Source organism: Lepidochelys kempii, chromosome 3, assembly GCF_965140265.1.
Source record: "Lepidochelys kempii isolate rLepKem1 chromosome 3, rLepKem1.hap2, whole genome shotgun sequence".
Taxonomy (NCBI): Eukaryota; Metazoa; Chordata; order Testudines; family Cheloniidae; genus Lepidochelys; species Lepidochelys kempii.
The window spans coordinates 31,460,093-31,474,394 of record NC_133258.1 but is presented as its reverse complement, the minus strand read 5'-3'; the positions used below and the strand labels follow the sequence as shown (position 1 = coordinate 31,474,394).

The 14,302-nt window shown below is 42.5% G+C and overlaps 1 protein-coding gene across 3 annotated transcripts in view; it reads left to right on the top strand.

Annotated features, from left to right (window-relative positions):
* ASAP2 (ArfGAP with SH3 domain, ankyrin repeat and PH domain 2) overlaps positions 1–14,302 on the top strand; it is a 168,161-nt gene that overhangs the window by 44,310 nt on the left and 109,549 nt on the right. The window lies entirely within an intron of this gene.

Below are 14,302 nucleotides of genomic sequence, written 5' to 3'. Positions count from 1 at the left end.
TGATGCTACCCTCCTCAGGGGCCAGAAAGGAGGAATGACTAGTGTGTGATGTGCTTCAGCTGTGCTCAGCGGGCAGTGGTCTTCTGGGGACAGTTGCCAGCTGATGTTATTTAGAGGAGCCTCCAGACCATAACTGGCTCCCTGTGTGTGTGACCTGATCAGACTATTTTAAGGTCATTATGAGACTTGGTTGTAGGAGAGTAATTTCATCAACAGATTCATCTTTCTCTAAGCAAAACGAAAAGCAGTGTTTCTAAACCTTGTTGCTCTGTTCTGGCTTCTCGCTGTCAGCAGTCTATTTTTCTTGCTTCAATTTATATAGATCAGAAATGCACATGTGAGGAGTCAGTAGCAAAGTCTTTCATTCTTCTCGTTTTATGGTTCTAATTTTCCCTACTGGCTGAGTGCCACATATTTTTTCTTGTACAGAAACTTGGTGGCTCCTTCTCTTGTCTCATTATAATTATGTTATCTTACGTCAGGGGAGACTCAACGGATTCCAGCAGGTAGGCCTGCTCTCCCCTCTTCCTCTACAGCAGGTTGGTGAGGGATGCATCCCAATGGACAGCTCCTTTCTTTCTCCTGATGTGCTCCACCCTTCTGAGGTTTGAAGTTGTTTGCTTCCTGTTGATTTCAAAATGAGAACTGAAGACAGACACCCATTGTTATCTGAGTTTCAGATACCAGCAGGGAAAGTTTAAACTCTCCCCCAAAAAAACTGTTAAATGTCCAAGCAAGAAAAAACACAAACTCTAAGGTTTTTTGAAAATCACTTATTTATAAACATGAATTTCTTGGACAGTATTTCTTTAATTTTTCCAGCCAGAAATTCATACTACTTGAATAAATTGTTCATGCTTCTGGAAGTATCCTACTTTGAAAATCATCTTCAAAAGAGCTTGGATACAAGTCGTTTTCTAAGTGGAAATTACAAGGGACTGTCTAAGGAGTGCTGTAGTATTCTGAAGAGACTTTGGATTCTTCTTTATTATTGGTATCTGTTTTATTTATACAATACAACATCATAGCTCTGCATAATGCACATTTCATGTTTCTTTAGTCTGCTGTAAACTATACTGACCTGAATGTTTTACACACTTGGAATGTCAGATTGAAGTCCTTTCAGTACCTCCTTCCCCCATCCATGCTCCTCCCCCCCCCCCAAAATACCCTTTTAGTCTCTCCTCACTCACTGAATTATGTACAGTACGAAGAGATTTTGAAGCATTCTGCATCAAAAATGAATGTATTGACATTAACTTGGCACGCACTGTGTTTCAGTTGTAAAGAGTTTGTTTTATGCCATACAAACTGCTGCTGCAAGCCATTATTTTAATCACTTGTGTTCTTTAGTTCCATAAGGCACTTTTAAAAGATTTCTAAAAAGATGCTAGCAGAATGAGTAGCAATATTCAGGGGAGAGAGAGGACGTGCCCAGACTGGAACAGATGACAAAACTATTTACACTAGTGTAACTTGAGGCCTAGTGTTAAGCTTTACCTTGTCATTTATTTTGAATTTTCTTGATTTTTGATTGGAGAGCTATTGTGTTCTGTCAGCTTAACATCTGGGTTGCATTTTGGGGGTTGCAGTTCTAAAATGTTTCAATTAAAAAGGGAGAGATTTCCTTTAAATCGTTCCTTCATGTCGTATGAATCTAGTTTAAAGATGGTCTGCTTTCACAGCTTTTAATTCTTTTTTCTCTTCTGATGGAGAAGACCAGTGGCACCTTAAAGACTAACAGATTTATTTGGGCATAAGCTTTTATGGGTAAAAAAACCCCACTTCTTCAGATGCATATGAAGAATTTTTTTTTAACCCGCGAAAGCTTATGCCCAAATAAATCTGTTAGTCTTTAAAGTGCCACTGGACTCCTCATTGTTTTTGTGGATACAGACTAACACGGCTACCCCTTGGATACTTGTTGGAGAAGGTTTCCCAAAGTACATGCTTTGCCATTATGACTTCAATCTTTTCATGGTCGTATCCAGGCATCTGGATTTTTAAACTTTTCGCTTCCTTACATCAGAAACTCTGTTTCTGGTATCTTGTGACTCAACTATACAGTGGCCAAGTTGAAGTTCAGGCCTTGGTATAGCTTTGATTGGGAGCAAATGAATGTGTATATTTGGCTGGATTCCTTTTGTATGTGCATTTTAAAATAGCTACTGAAGCTATAAGATTATATTTTTTGGAGAACTCAATTTTCCAGTGCTTTGATTCTTCATGTTTGGAGACTAGCTGTAAAAGCTGTGGTGGCATTTCTAGAGGGGGACTGAATTGCACATTAATATGTATTATTCCCTTAAAATTATCAGTTTTTTACATTCTCTGCTACATTGGTTTTTATCAGTTACTTATAGATGTGCACCTTTTTCTCCAGTACAGAACCCAGATAATCCATAGTAGAGCTCTGTCTACTGGCTTCTGTATTGTAACTCCAGTATACTGCTATAAAATTTCCTTGAGCTTTCTCTAGGTCAGAAATGGTCTTTAAGAAGTCCACTTGATGTTTCTTTTGATTCTGATAACCTAGGTGGGTTAGTGTTCCTTTCCAAAAAATATCTTTCTTGGCATACACAATGTTGTTCCTTGGTGGTATTTTTCTTTGATGGCTTGTTTGGCATTCATTCAGTTAGAATAGTAGCATCAATGGTGTGGTTTGGTCCTCAATATACTTTCCCTCCTCCTAAGTATCCAGTGGCCTTTTTAGCCTTAGTCTGTTTGTTTATTAATTTCGTGTTTTTTGTAAATTCAGTGCTCATAAAAAGTACTGGATTGTAACCACTAGAATCTGAAATCTTCACTTTACAGAAAGTGCTGAGGACGGGAGAAAAAGCTTCCATATGAGGAGTAAATTAAAAATACTAGTATTATTAATATACAAAGGAGAAAAGTAAGGGTCAATGTTTTTGCTACATATTTTGGCCTACCAGATGCTCCTATTTACTTTTTCCATAATACAAAAGCAAGAGAGCACTCATTGAACTTAAAAGGTAACATGTTTAAAACTGATCAAAGGAAATGCAGTTGTACAGTGTATACAATTAACCTATGACACTTGCTCCCCTGCAAGATATTGAAACAAAGAGCTTTAAGATTTTTTTTCTGTTGGTTTTTTTTGTTTTGTTTTGGTTTTTTAAAGTTCAGGTCCTGTACTTGCAAATGTGCATAGCTTTACAGGTATGAGTAGTCTGCTTAATGTCAGTGGGACTGCTCACATATGTAAAGTTAAGCGTATGTGTAAGTCTTTGCAGGATTGGTTCTGATTCTCCACCTTGTTAAAAAATCATGATTTCCTTACTTTAATGGAGTTACTCCTGATCTCATTGGTATATGCGGACAGAGAACTTGCTAAAGGATCATATGACACTGCACTGATGGCTGTTTTTAAAATGTGCATCATTATTCTTTATTTGAAAGAGCAGCATGTCATTGAGTCAAGTGAGGTATGTGAATATGATGACTGATCTTGATTTTCAGCATCTCAACAAAATTTACTGAAGTTGCAAACACTAGTGAAAACAGAGAAATGACACAAGGTCCTAGAGAAATCAGAAATTAACATGCAGTTCAACTTGGAAATTGATGAGTAATGATGAGTGTTCTGGGGGAGGAAGTTTATAATAGAGAGCAAGGTAAGACATGGTCTTGCAATGGGATATGATGACAAAAAGGTGAGTGCAGTTGTGGGCTGCCTATGCAGAGAGGTAGTAATCCCTGTTCATATGGCTGCAACTGCATCTGGAATATTATATTAATATCTTTACCAGGAAGAAATTGACAAAGTGGAAGGAGTTCAGAAGAGAATTACAAATCATCAGGCTTTGAATCTGGGATTTATGAAGAAAGATTAAAAGAGTTAAACATGTATACTTTGTCTAAAACATAACTAAGAGATGTGGAGGAAAAAATACAGTAGTTACCAGATAGTTGAATTATGTTAATGACGAGGAAGGAGAGGAAATTGGGATCCAAGTAGAAGCAAAACTTGCTCATGCTAAAATTTCTTAGGCTAAGCAAAAGAATCCCAAGGAAAGTGGTGGAAGCCCATCATTTAGACATTTAAACTTTGACTGGACAAAAAGTTAGAAAATATACTGTAGGGAACTATTGGCCATTGGCTAGGGTGATGGATTAGATTACTTAAAGGTGCTTTTTCTTCTCTTAACATCTAGAATTGTAATCCTCATATTTTTGAGCACAAATTGATAGCTCTTGTCAGGAAGAAATTTTCCATCGTAGTATTTCGCTTAGGTGCATAGGGGGGGTTTGCATTTTCTAAAATGTACTGTGTGATTTATTTTTTTAAATAAAATACTTTCATCTTGGTTGATTTTCTTCAATGCTTTTTCTTTTACTATATAATTAATTTTTAAAAATTCCAAGGTCAGGCACACAAATTATATCTTGACAGTGGTGTAATATTTCATTGTTGTTCATTTCCTGTTGATGTTAATTAGTTTTGTGCTGCTAAAAACCTGCAACACTAGGAAACCTGTTTTAAATTTTTCAAATAAATAGTGCTTATCTTTAGAGAAAGGGAAGTTACTTAAGCAGTGTAATGCATTAAGCTATACTAGCAGTTATTAATGAACACCAGTGTGCTTTGGTGTGTGTGAGGCCAATGGCTGAGTGCTAACACACCAAGAGTAGAGAAGTGGTTAACCACCATAAAATGCACACTTAGAGTGCTTGATTCTAATTCACCTGGATCAATTGGTCTTCAGATGTCTTTAAGACTGTGCCGATCACAACACATCTGCCATTCTTTTCGCACTCTTGCCTTTTTTCTCCATGTTCAGCCGAAACATTTAACAATGTCATCTTCCCATCTTCTTGGAGGCCGGCCGGGTGGTCTTTTCTGTTCTCTTGGGTACCACTCAGCTATGATTGCGGTCCACCTATTGTCCATGAGCCATGCTGTGTGGCTCGCCCATCGCATCTTATTATGTCTGCTTTCCACAACGATATCTTTCACACCCCTGCGTTCTCGGATCATTTCATTTGGGATGCGATCCAGAAGGGAGATTTCCCAACATAGCTCGTTCCATTGCCCTTTCAGCTACCGACAGCCGCTGCTCTTCTCTTTGTCAGTGCACACGTTTCACTGCCGTACAAGATGGCTGGCAGCACTGTTGAATTAAAGATATTTGTGCGTGTGATTTTGTTGATTTTTCCTTTGAGGACGTACTTGATGGAATCGAACGCACACCATCCTGCCTGAATCCTTCGCGAGAGTTCTCCGTTCAGGTCTTGGCGCATATTGACTTCTTGGCACAAATATACGTACCTTTCCACTTCTTCAATTTCTTCTCCTGCTACCATTATTCTGGCTTTTCGTAAGACGTCTGGTCGCATGTATTTTGTTTTACAGAGGTTCATTTTCAGGCTGACCTGACTGCTTTTCTTGCCTTCATAGCATGCTCAGCAGTTGGTTGATGCTTTCGGCAATTAGCACGATGTCGTCTGCGAATCTGAGATGAGATAATCGTTCTCCGTTTATGTTGACACCACTCCTCCAATTGATCTTGTTCATAAGCATTTCGAGGCAGGCAGTGAATAGTTTCGGTGAAATTGTATCTCCTTGCTTCACGCCTTTCTTGATAGACATGCAGAGGTGAATTTCGAGGAGAGTAATATCTGTTGTGCATCCAGTATTTGCTTCCTTCAACAAACTGATGTATTGCGTGTTAATGCCCTGCTCTGTGAGTGCCTTTAAAATTGCGTTAAACTGGACGCGATCGAAGGCTTTTTCATAGTTGACGAAAGCAATGCACAGCGGGAGTTTGTATTCCCTCGCTCTTTCTAGGAGCTGGCTAAGGGTAAATATATGGTTGGTCGTGCTGAAATTTCTTCGGAATCCTGTCTGCTCTCTTGGCTGTTGTTCATCCAGACTCTGCGAAAGTCAGTTCGTTGTCACCTTTGTAAAGAGCTTGTAGATGTGAGAGAGCAGGCATATAGGGCGGTAGTTCTTAAGCTTTTCTTGATCCCCCTTCTTGTGCAGCAAGATGGTATTCAACTCCTTCCAGCTTGATGATATTCTTCCTTCAACATGTCGACTGAATCTTAAAGCGAGGGCCTTCCAAAGTTCATTGCCTCCTGCAGAAATAATTTCTGACCTTATTCCATCTTTGCCTGAAGCTTTTTCCTCCTTCATCTGGTGTAGTGCGCTTTGGACTTCGCTGACCGTTATTGGGGGGATGCGTTCTTCTCACTGGTGGAGCACTGGGAGAGGGACATTGGTTCTTGATTTGAACAGTTCTGTATAAAAGTCCCTGCAGACCTCCTCCATCCCTGCTCTGTCGATTACTGTCTCTCCATCCTTGTTCTTTAGTGCTGTTACACTCAGTCTATACTGCGTCAATTCCCGCTTCCATGTCCTGAGATTCTTGTGTGATTCAGCTGTTTTGAGGAGCTTTTCTTTCTGGAAGTTCTCAAAGTTGTCCTTCAGTTTTTGCCGTATAAGCTTGCACAGAATGGAGTACTCAAGGTTGTTATCCAAGCTCCCTTTTCATGTTTCTCCGCTTCTCCAACAAGCTTTTTGTTTCGTTCGAGATTCTTCCCTTTGCCTCCTTCGGCTGATTCCAGTTATAAAACATTTAAAAGCACATTTGGCATATCCCTATTTGTGTATCCAAATGGTTTTTCAGTGAAAAGTAATAGACATTTTTGATTAGGATGTGTGTTTTATTAAACAAAAACTCTTGAAAGTAGTGCAGGCTTTAAGGTTTTGCAGTCCTGTCTTGAGTAAACCTCTACTTTAACTAAATAGATGGGTTACCCAAGTAAGGACATCAGGATTTGGCCCTATGATTTTAAATTAGCTTAGTCCTTTTTCCCTGCGCAAATGTTAGCTTGGCTATTACATCTAGTATGGCTTCTGGCAGCTGAGTGAAAATAAACATTCTCCTCCCTCCCAGCCTTTTCCAATTTGTGAACGTTAACTTACTACCCTATCTCTGTCATCTTATCTGGTTGGAAGCTGTCACAGGAAAAACTGTGTGGCTGCCAAAGCAGCAGTTTTAGAAGTGGAAACCAGGTCAGTTGTGTGGTGGTTTTTTAACGTGGAAGTTGCCAGTTCTTTGGCACCAGGGGCAACTGATCTTGCAACATCCCTGAAGCACTCCCAGACCTCAGAGTGTGTCTCCTTTCCCAACAACTTTTAAGAAGTTAGAGATCAAAATGTAGAGGTAACATACTGACATTTGTTGGGTGATTTATATACTTTTGTGTACATTTTAGGATTATCTAGAATGGGAGAAGCAGCAAAGCAATGCTTCTTTACTGTGCTAAAACGGGGAGACGTTTACATAAAACTGTTTAAAAAAGCTATTATAACAGAAACAGTAAAGAAAATTTAAGATTTTTCTCCTGCATTCCACCTCTTGATTTATGGATATGAACAAACATTATTTATCTGTTTTAGGTCTAAACAATGCATGCATTTAATACTGCACATCTACCAGCCAATATACATTTAAATTTATTTTACAAAAATAAGTAAAAGAGAAATGTAAGGGATATAACAGGTAGTAAATAATATAAATATAACAAGTTAAACAAAATATTGGAGGAATACAATTAAGTCAAACGTTAATACTTTAAAAAAGAAACCCTATTTTATAGTTTTGAATTCATTTGAAAGTCTTGAACTAGAAATACGTGCATATATATTCTCTTCTAAAGTGTCTACATCCATTGTACCTAAGCACTGCTCATGAAAGCAGTCAGAACTGTCCGGAAGGGCAGTCAGTGTTCTGTTTTCCTCTTTGTTTAAATGTTGGCTTCTGCTACCAGTTTTTTCTGTTCTGATTCACTGAAGAATGCACTGGTGAGAGGGTGAATCTTGTAGGGGGCTCTGGGCTGAGCCTGGGGCAGGGGGTTGGGGTGCAAGCTCTGGGAGGAAGTTGGAGTGCAGGAGAGGGTAGAGGGTTCTGGCTCTGGGAGAGGGGCTGGGGCAGGGGTTGGGGTGCAGGAGGGGGTGCAGGTGCTGGCTCAGGGGGGTCAGAGCTGGGGCTTGGGGTGCAGGAGGGGGTATGGGTGCTGGCTCTGGGAGGGGGCTCAAGGCTGGGGTTTGGGGTGCTGGCTCTGGGAGGGGGCTCAGGGCTGGGGTTTGGGGTGCAGACCCTGGGAGGGGGCTCAGGGCTGGGGATTGGGGTGTGGCCTCCCACCGGGCAGTACTTACCTCCAGCGGCTCGTGGTGGGAGGTGCAGCATGGCTGCCACTAAGGCAGGCTCCCTGTCTACCTTAGCCCCACGCCACTCCTGGAAAGTTTCTGTGGCCCCTGAGGGGGGGGTGGAGGGAGAAGGAGCAGGCGGAATGTGGCTCTGTGTGCTGCCCCTCTCAGCAGCCACCGCCCCCGCAGCTCCTATTGGCCACAGCTCCCCATTCCCGGCCAATGGGAGCTGTGGGGGTGGTGCTTACAGACAGGAGCTGGGGCAGGCAGGGAGCCTATCTTAGTGGCAGCCCCGCTGCACAGCTGGGAGACTGGGAGATCCTCCAGGATCATCCAGTCGATCAGGATCAACCAGTTGGTGATCACTGGTTTAGACTACGAAAGCATAGCTTGCTAGGTTGGATGTAGGATGATGATATTTCGTCGGATAAAATCCTAACAAAGATACGTGATTTCTCTGGTAGCCTTTCTGTGTCTTTTTTCCTTGTGAAGTCTTCAGCTGTATCCAGGGTTCATGTTCATCACATTTCTCCCTTTATCCCTTAAGGGTTTGTCTGGGTTGCAGAATTGTTCAAGTAATTGTCCCTATTGTATTCCCCTGTGAGTTATGCATGCACACTATATGTCTGGAGCTGGAGAATTTGCAAGTATTGTCCATTGGTACACACGTACACCCTGGTTTACCTCGTGCCTCCCTCTAAGGAGGGAAAGGGAGGAGTGGACCGACGGCTTCTCCGGTGCCTTCTCACTGCCACATGGTCTGGGTCAGAACTTTCAGGATCCACAGCTTTGGCTTCATTCTACAAAATAAGAATTGTAGAGTCTGTAAATAGTTTTAACAGCTTTTAGACTTTAGTGATTTATATATCTATTACTGTTAGATTAGGCTCCCAAGGCGACTTCTCCCCCCTTTTTCTCTCCCCCCCCATACGCCCCGTATCCTGTTTGGGTACCAAACTATACCCAGGACACTAGGCTTCAAACTCTATGCTTCCTGCCCACGATCCTTCTCAATCAGTGATGCCCATCTGCTCTGTCTGTACTGCCTTGGGGAAGCCCACATCGCAGTGAGGTGTGGTATCTGTTGATTGTTCCCCAGCGTACCCGATAAGGGCAGGAACTCTGTCTCCACAAATACCTCATGAAGAAAGCCATGAGGCTCCAATTGGATGCAGGCCAGGGTCACCCCCGCCTCCCCCATTACATCTACATGATTCAGCAAGCAGTGCGCTTCCTGTTTATGAAGTCTAACTCTGGTGTGAGAGAAATCTACCTTCACAGCCCTCACGGGGCGGGGGTGTCTCTCATCAGAATGCACTCTCGTAAGCATGAGACTAAGTCTTCTTGTAAATCTACTTCAATGAGGCTGGTTTAGACTGTAAGCAAGCCCATCAGCTCAGCCCATGAAGACTTAGGCTGTTCTGAATCCCAGAGGACCAACTAGAAAGCCCATAAATGAGTTCCATTGGTACTGGACCGAGTTCTGTTGGTACCATCATCCCTGACTCCTCCCAAACCTCAGGATCCATCAGCACTAAGTCCAATCACTGTCAACTTTCAAATACCGTCCTCCTCGCTGGGTCTGATGGCTTGAACAAGCCGAACTCCTCTTACACCAGAGAGATATGAATCCGTTGCCATCCCATGGGACATTTTTGCTTTCCCAGATCTGGAATCACCTCCTCCGTCTGTCTCCAAGGAGATAATATCACCTCCAAGGGAATCACTTGTCCCAGCTGAAGAATACATCTCCCCTCTAACAGCACATTTGGTACTGCCACTGGAACCAGAATTAGCCTTCTTTTCATCGGGAGATTGTGAACCACATGGTGAATCTTTCTTCCCCTACTCTGTGTCCTCCTCCACCCAAAAGACCTGCACCAACCTGCACCTCCTCTGACTCAGAGCTACTGGTACCCCTTGCCATGGGGGCACCCGTGACCAGCTGTTGACTCCCCCTTTGGCTCTACTGTGGGCCTTGAGACAATACCTCGCTGCAGAGTTTATCCAATATGCCACTAAGTCACCTTTTGCCTCCCCTCTAGGGGGAGGCTCAGATCTTCCCCCAGATCCGACAGATGCTGTGGATCCGGCAGATGCTATGGATCTGGAACATGATGCTATGGATCTGGCAGTTCCACTGTGGCCAGCAAGACTGTTATCCTCCCCGGACAAAGCGGTGACTCCTACATCTCCTCTCTTCTCCTCCCCTCTCCCCTGCTGATGACTTCAGGCAGTTCCAGGACTTTTTGCACAGAGTTGCTGGGGAGCTTCAGATTCCTCTTGAGGAGATCCAGGACTCCAACACACACTCTTAGACATCCTCCATTTATCCAGACCCAACAGTATAACTCTTCCCATTAAAGAAGCCATACTGGAGCCAGCTAGGACAGTTTGGCCCACCTGCGCTCCTGCCCCCCAAAGACCAGAGAAGTGTTATTACGTGTCAGTCAAGGGAGCAGAATTTTTGTTCTCTCACGCAGCTCCCAACTCACTGGTAGTCCATGCTGCTTCTGAAAGGGCTAGGCATCAACATCCCTGGTCTATTCCTGCTGATAAAAATGGCATACACATGGATCTGCTGGGAAGAATGGTCTTAACATCCAGCCTCCAGTTCATGATAGTCAATAGCCAGATCTTTATGGCATAGTTCAAAAAACCATATTTAGCCAAGTTTGTGGAGTTTACAGCTTTCTGCAACAGAATAAAGCTCATTTTCAAGCTCTGATAGACTAAGACAAACTGATAGCTAGGACCACTCTCCAATCGGTGCTGCTGATACTTTCTCTAGAGCTATGGCTACTGCCAACATCGTGAGCATGGGATCATGGCTTCATGTTTCAGGGTTCCCTAGGAATATAACAGAACTTTGTGAATCACCTCTTCAGCCAGAAGATGGATTCCTCTATAACCTGAAGAACTCCAGGGCTATCCTCTGCTTGCTGGGATATACATGTCTGCCCCAGGAGGAAGTTCCGCCGCTCATTGATCAGATCTAGACATGTGGTTCAGCAGTTTTTCCATCAGAGGCCCTACGAACCACCACATGAGACAAAGGGTTCAGAAGTCCCGCTTCCCTACACCCTCTGCAACAGGCTCTGTGTGTCAGTCTTAGTACCTGGCTCATTGTTTTTGATGGCAGCTTGAGAGCCATGAAACACTAAGCCCAGCACCTCTTGACCCTGACATGCCATTTGAGGGGTCATCTAGCACTCTCTTTTTCAGCACCTTGACTGCAGTAACAATGGACAAGTGGGTGCTGAATGTCATCCACTGTGGCTATATGGTAGTTTGCATCCCTACCTCCTTGAAAACTGCCCCTCTTCCCCCCCTTGGGGACCACTGTCATGAGAGTATACTCAAACAAGAGGTGAACACCTTACTGCAGAAAGGATACATAGAACATGTCCCTCCTCAGTACCAAGGGAGACTTACATGATTTACTTCCCTAAAAAGAAAGGCGATTGGAGACCAGCCTCAGCCTTTGCCTTCTCAGCTGCTTCATTTGCAAACTCAGGTATCACGTGGTCACAACTAGAAACCCATCTTTAGAAGAGGGCATGTGGTTTATGGCTCTTGATATGAAGGACGTTCATCCTGCCCACAGACACTTCCTCAGATTCATAGTGGGCTCCGACCATTTTCAGTACAGAGTACTCCCTTCAGAATAGCAATTGCCCCCAGAGTATTTTCAAAGATATTACCAAGATAGTAGCAGATCATGTCAGACATTGTGGTCTCATTGTCTTCCCCTACCTCAACAACTGACACCTTGTCTGCAAGTCCCGCCAGGAAGCTTGTGCATCAACTTCCATGATGCTGCATCTCCTCTCCTTGCTGGGAGTCAGCATAAACATGAAAAAATGTGTTCTCATGCCTCGCACAATCTCTAGCTTCATCTGGGCAAGAGAGTACTGGCCTCAGGACAGGTTCTAGGCCATGAACAATATCCTAGCTTGCATCACAAACAACCCTTGAGTACCAGTCAAGTAATGTCTCTCTCTTAGGTCATATGGCCTCATGCACCTGCGTCACCCAGTTTCCAATACTCCACCTTTGTTGCCTTCAAAACATGGTTGCAGTTGGTTAATGTCGTGTCTCCTCTGTTGTGGTGGACAAATCCTCCTTAGGTATGCGTGGGAATCCCCTTTCACCCTTCCTCTCTGGACAGGACCATTATTAGGACACATACCTATTATACTGAGGAGCCCACATGAACATACACACTGCATCAGATACCCGGACATCTTGAGAGTTCAGATCCACATCAGTATTCTGGAGTTGCAAGCAGTCTTTTCTTCTACATTAGCAAGTTGGGAGGAGTGAAATCCACTTCCCTGTGTTCAGAAGCAGTCAGCCTCTAGAACAGGTGCATCAGTAGTCAAATCACCCTATCAGCAGCCTACCTTTCGGAGAAGCAAAATCTGCTTGCAGATTCCCTCAGCAGACATTTTGCATTCAACCATGAGTGGGAGCTCGACGACTTGGTACTGTGCAACATTTTCAATCTATGGAGAGCCCCAATCAGGGTCTGTTTGCCTCTCAAGCAAACAGAAAATGCACCACATATTGCTACCATCTATATGCTCGCACCCTCATCCTACTTAGGTACTTTTTGTCAATCACCTGAAGTGGAATACAGTAGGGACCATCTCTCAAAGAAGACTGGGAGGTTACTTACCTGTAACTGGAGGTTCTTCAATATGTGTGATCCCTTTCTGTATTCCAGTTCCTGCTCTCCCTTCCACTCTGCTTTTGATCTTATCTGATTCAAGGTGGAGAAGGAACTGGAGAGGCAGTTGGACCAACGGACACAACTTTCAAATTCTCCGGCTCCAGACACATGGTGTGCATGTATAACTCTCAGTGGAACATAAATAAGGACCACACATCTTCAAGAACATCCAGTTTACAGGTAAGTAGCCTCCCCTTTCTTCATGTTTGAACACATTTATGTTGATGTGTAGATGATGGAATACTAACCTTGACTTAGCAGTCAGTGTGGAGCAGACAGATCACTTTCAGTACTGTGTCCCTAATCATGTTAAAACATTAGTGCTACCAATTTTTATTTTTCATGTGAAATTAATTCACATAAAAAGAGACTTCTTTTGAGCCATTGAGTCAAAATGACCTCAAGCCACAGAAAAGGTGCAATGTGATTGGTCATGTGAAAATGTATGTGCATCCCCCCTGTGAAGAACCCATCTTTAGGCTTGAGTGTATAGTCAGATCTCCAGACCTAATTACTCTTTGGCCTCTCTTCTGAGGCTTTATATCAATAAGTGCCAAGTGCGTTGATGATGGAGGTTTTTTTTTTTTTTTTTTTAAACACATGCATAGTTACCCTCTGAGGACAGTATTGGGACCACTGAGATCATTTTACTTAAGCCAAAGAGCCATTAGGTGGTAATTCTTGATATGTTGTGTTCTAGGCTGGAAATGAATCCCTTCTCTGCAATTATACTGCTTCAGACTCTCTTGAGAGACTGTTAGCACTGCTTAAATGACTGTAGGATGTGATATAAAGTTCTTTGTATACACTGAGTATTTTTGAAAATCCCACCCATTGTACACATTCTGTGCATTGCCTGGTTTCTGTGGGTGGAGGATGGGGTGGGGAAATCTTCCCTTAAAATAGTCTTCATATGTTAACAAATTATTCATTGATGCAGTTCTGTTACACCATCTATTACTCTCAATGCAATGTGTATATTTGTACTAAGTCAGAATTTAACATAGTGCCCACAGCTTGAACACTGTGCCTGAATCATATGATGAGATAAGATAAAACTCTTTATAGAGGTTTACAGGTATCTGCTATGCATGGTCGTACAGCATTATTTCTTGCTTTAGTTATTTTGTTTAATCAAAATGTTATGTGAATGTGGCTAAAGGTATGGCAATTAAATCCAAAATTGTGCTGTCTTTTCTCCTTTCTTTCTAAATGAAATGATTTTTTTCCCCTGTGATATTTTGCTTATTCTTAAGCGTTATGTCATCATAAAATCTTTATCTTTTCCAAAATTAATATTTTTCTATTTAAAAATAAATTGTTCTTGCATACTTCTTTGAAAACCTACCCCTTTAAGAATGCATGTTACGTATATTATATATCCAAAC